This window comes from Eimeria mitis, genomic scaffold (assembly GCF_000499745.2).
Source record: "Eimeria mitis Houghton genomic scaffold, Emh_scaff768, whole genome shotgun sequence".
Classification (NCBI taxonomy): Eukaryota; Apicomplexa; class Conoidasida; order Eucoccidiorida; family Eimeriidae; genus Eimeria; species Eimeria mitis.
Window position 1 is genome coordinate 9,622 of NW_013575634.1, and position 5,299 is coordinate 14,920.

The following is a 5,299-nucleotide window of genomic DNA, read 5'->3' on the forward strand; positions in this document are numbered from 1 at the left end:
TTTTTTTTCTTTTTTCTTTTTTTGTTTTTCTTTCTTCTCTTTCTTCTGTTTTTTTTTCTTTTTCTTTTTTTTTTGTTTTTTTTTTCTGTTGTGTATTTCCTCATGACAGTCTCCAATCCAAATAATGCTGTTCCTCTTGCTGCTGTTGCTGCAGCTGTTGCTGTTGCTGCTGCTGCTGCTGCTGCTGCTGTTGTATATATTGTTGCTGCATTTGTCTCTCGAAATATAATAAAAATATTTTTAATTTTTGGTGTCTGTCTATTGCATCTCCTTGTTCTCCCCGCTGCTCTCCCTTTCCTCCTCCTCTCCTGCTGCTGCTGCTGCTGCTGCTGCTACTGCTGCTACTGCTGCTGCTGCTGCTGCTGCTGCTGCTGCTGCNCTGCTGCTGCTGCTGCTGCTGCTGCTACTGCTGCTACTGCTGCTGCTGCTGCTGCTGCTGCTGCTGCTGCAGGGCCCAGCGTGTCCTGGGGTGGCGTGTGGTGCCTATGGATTTTTCTGTTGCTGGGGGAGAGCTAACAGCAACACTAAAACTGAGAAGAAAAGTTGTTATAAAGAAATACGAAAAAGAAATAGAAGAAATGTATCGACAACCCCAGCCCCCTTGTCTCCACAACACCACCAACAAAGCTAAATTATAAACTTTTTCTTTTTCTTTTTCTTTTCTTGTGCTGTTGCTGCTGCTCCTGCTGCTGCTGCTGGTGAGGGGGGGAGGATGGTGTTGCTGCTGCTCATGCTGCTGTAAATCTGCTGCTGCAGCGGTATCTTATAGCTGCAGCAGCAAGCAGCAGCAAGCAGCAGCAACATATACCCAGCAGCAGCAATGTTTACCTATCTGCAATTTGCTGCTGCTGCTGTTGAGCTGCTGCTGCAGCGGTAGTTCATTTCGTCTCCGTTCGTAGAGGCAGCAGCAGCAACAACAGCAGCACCAGCAGCAGCAGCAGCAGCAGCAACAGCAGCAGCAGCAGGGGGTGTATCGCTGCGGCTTTTTGAAGGAGTTTCTGCTGCAGCAGCAGCAGCTGCTGCTGCTGCTGCTGTGAAACCAATATTTGCTGCAGTCTGCTGCTGAGGCGCAGCAGCATCACTAGCAATGTGTTGTAGTATCATTTTAACACCACAATCACCAGCAGCAGCAGCNGAGGCGCAGCAGCATCACTAGCAATGTGTTGTAGTATCATTTTAACACCACAATCACCAGCAGCAGCAGCGGCAGTAGATGCTGCTGTTGCTGCTGTTTCGCTGCAGCAGCATCAGAAGGTGCTGCTGCTTTATTACTGCAGCAGCAGCAGATAATGCTGCTATCGTATTAGTGCTGCAGCAGCAGATGCTGCTGCTTTTCTATCACTGCAGCAGCAACAGATACTGGTGCTGCTATTTCTTTGCTGCAGCAGCAGCATCTGCTGCTGCTGAATGAGCAGTGCTGCAGCAGCAGCAGCTGCTGCTGCTGCCTTATCAGTGCTGCAGTAGATGCTGCTATTGCTTCTTGAGTGCAGCAGCAGCAGCAGGAGCTGTTTCTGCTGCTTTATCGTTGCTGCAGCAGCTGCTGCTGCAGTTGCTGCATGCAGTGCAGCAGCAGCAAATGCCCTATATGGTGAGAAGTTTACATAAACAAAAGAAAAACAAAACTCTGTTTAAATACAACAACGACAAAAGGAAACAAAAGGAGACAAAAGCAGAGTGATAGAGAAAAAAAAAAGAAATAGAATACTGTCTCTCTTTAGTTATATTGCCGCATCCTAGAGATACACACAAAAAAACAGAAAAACAAAAAGAAAAATAAACAAATAAACAGAGAAAAAAAAAAGAAAAAGAAAAAGAGACGAAAAGAAACAAACAAATAACAAGCAAATAAATAAGTAGAATAATTAAGAAAAATATTATAATAAATGCAAATATATAAAAATAAATAAACAGAACTATAAAAATAAATAAGAAGTATAATAATAAATTAGGAGGAATATATTAATAGATTAAAAATATTATAATAGATAAAAAGAATAATAAAAGAAAAAAGAAAACGTCAAGAAAGAAATATAATAAATAAAAAGAGTTATAGTCATGAATAAACAGAAAGGTAATAGGTAATATATAAATAAATATAAAAAATATATAAATAAAAGGAAATATTTAAAAAAATATATAAATAAAATGAAAAATAATAAAAAGTATATAAATAAAAAGAAATATCATGAAAAATATATAAATAAAAAGAAAAATAATAAAAAATATATAAATAAAAGGAAATATAATAATTAATATATATATTAGATGCTGTTACGCGTCGCTAATAAGCAAACAAGAATAATAAATAAACAAAAACAATATATAAACAAAAAATATATAAAAAATAATATATAAACAAAAATGTTAGCTTCGCTCGGTGTGAGTGTCTGGCCGCCCCAAGAGAAAAATTAGCGGTATTAACCCCCAAAGCAGAACAAAAAAGCATAAAACAACAAATAAAACAAAAAACAACAAAAAAATTAAAAATTAAAAAAAATGATATAAAAAAGTTTATGTGGTGGGCCAGCACCACGTGGTGTGCCGGAGGGGCAGTTCCTTTATCCCTCCGCTTCACCGCAATAAATAAAACAAAAAAAAATTAAAAAAAATGAAAAAAAAATAAATAATAAATAAAAAAGTTGGTGTGGTGGGGCCGCAGCGCGTGGTGTGCCGGAGGGGGGAGTTTCTTTATTCCCTCCGCTTCACCGCAATAAATAAAAATATATATATATATTTTTTTTAAAAAAAAAAATATATAATATATAAAAAGTTGGTGTGGTGGGGCCGCAGCGCGTGGTGTGCCGGAGGGGCAGTTCCGTATTCCCTCCGCTTCACCGCAATAAATAAAAAAGAAAAAAATAAAAAAAAAAATATATTATATATATATATATATATATATTATATATATAAATATATAAAAAGTTGGTGTGGTGGGGCCGCAGCGCGTGGTGTGCCGGAGGGGCAGTTCCGTATTCCCTCCGCTTCACCGCAGCGAGCGCTTTTCCCTGCTCTGTTTCCAGCCTCAGGCGTTCCGCGCCGCATTATCTACGGAGACGATCCCACCTCCGCGGGATCGCCTCTGCAGGCTGCGGGATCGTTGGGGCGGATCACGATCCCCACTGCTCCAACACCCTACACGTTGCCAGCTTAACCGCTCCACCAACTCGACCTCTGCTTAGATCACAGCAGGGCGCTGCTCCTGCCGGTCAATATTCTATGCGCATCTATTTCTATGCTAACGCCCATCACGGACCGCCAGGTGACCCTGCTACCTGCTAGGGTCAGAGAAGGGTTGCTTTCGCAGGGTTTTACCCAGTGAATTACCCTTTATTTTTTCCTTTATTTTGTTTTGATTAAGTAAATGCATTTATAAACCGAAAAAAAAGAAAAAAAATTTGAATTGAGGAAAGTGATGCACACAGTGCTGCGGTGTATACGCAGCTGCCGGGATGCACAGGGGGATGCAGCCACTCGTGCGGCCTTTATTTCAGCAGCAGCAGGAGAGTAAACCCTTTGCTTTTTAGTTTAATTCAATTAAATATATTAACACAAATAAATTAACTCAATATTTTAGTTTTTTTAGTCTGCTGCACGGCATCGTCTTAGCTTATTGACAGCATCCTCTCTCAAGAGGAACATACACCTTTGCTTTTGCCTTCATTTTGTATTATTTTTTATTATTTTAGTTTTATTAACTCATTTTTATTTGTTTATTCTTTTTAGGCTTCTAAATCTGAGTAAAGTAATGCAAGACCGAGAGGTGACCCCACACACAAAGACTGCCGCTTCTGTGTATACCTCCTACAGACTATACGCAGCGAGCGTGCGAGTTAATCTATAATATTTTTTGTTTATTTTGGTTGAATTTAACTTATTTTAATTGTTTATTCTTTTTGTTTTAGTTTTCTTTCTCTATTTCTCATAAACGCCCTATCAAGCAAGGACTCTGGTGGGGCCCTCCTTCTTATGGAGGCCCCGATGAGGCTACAGGGGCTGCCTTTTTGGTTTTGTGTTCGCAAACGTTCTGAAATAAGTAAAAATAAATAACTATATTTAACTTTAATTTTTATTTTTTATTTATTTCTTTCTTTTTTTCAGTTTTTTCAAGCTATCTTACGCAGGGAGGCATCGCAGGGTCACTCCGGTACGCCTTGGGGCCCCTCGGGCTGCTTCTGTGTGTTTTGGGGTGTATCTGCAGCTCTTTGCCTCTGCATCTATTGGTAGATTTAATATATAGTATTTTATTTCTTCTTTTTTATGCTCTTTCCCTCTCTCCCCTCGAGAGCTACTAGCCCCCCCCCATCCTCCCCAGTGGTGCTGCTTGTGTAGCTAACCACCCCCCTACATATAAATATATTTATATATATCTTTTTTGCTAGCAGCAGCAGCAGCAGCAGCACTACAGCAGCAGCACTGCAGCAGCAACAGCAGCAGCATATATCTGGTCGTTGTGCTGCCTGCTGTTTGAGTTTGTGTTGCTGCATTTTTTGTGTGTGATGGCATTTATCTCTGTTTTTTAGTCTGTTTCTTTTTTATCTTTGTGTTATATTTTTTCTGTCTCTATTCTGTCTCTATATTCTGTCTCCTTTTTCTACTATGTCGGGCCGCAGCAACAGCTTTTCTTTCTCTGCTTCTGTCTCCTCTGGCCGTCTCCCCTCTCACGTACGTATCCCTTCTTCTTCTGTGGCCCTAAAGACAGAGACAGCAGCAGTATTATCTTCTTGGGGTTTGCTGCCTCCATCATTGCTGCATCCACCAGCAGCAGCAGCAGCAGCAGCAGCAGCCAATGGTTTAGCTGTTCTTAGCCCCCCTTGTAGCTTACGTATGAGGAGTGGGGTTGGTGTCTCGGAGTTGTTATCTGTAGCTCTGCAGCGCCGCGGGATCGCTCGTCTCCCCGATCCCCGCATCGTCTCCCACGCCACCAACCCCACAGCTTTCGCCAGCAACTGGCGAGAGCTGCAGCCCCACATTGAGGCCATTGGTATCTGGGTAGGAGACAGCTGGCTGCTCGCGCTGCAGAAAGGAGACCCTGAAGCAGTAGGCACCCTTATAGATATTATTATAGAGAGACAGCTCAAGTACGAGCAATGTGTGCTCGCCTATGACAATACACCTATACCCCGCGCTGCTGCTGCTGCTGCTGCTGCTGCTGCTGCTGCTGCTGGTGGTTCGCCTAAACACGCTAGGGAAACTCTCAAAGAGTCAGCAGCAAATACACAGACAACTGCAGCAGCAGCAGCAGCAACTGCAGCACGAACTGCAGCAGCAACTGCAGCAGCATGGCGGGCAGCAGCAGCAG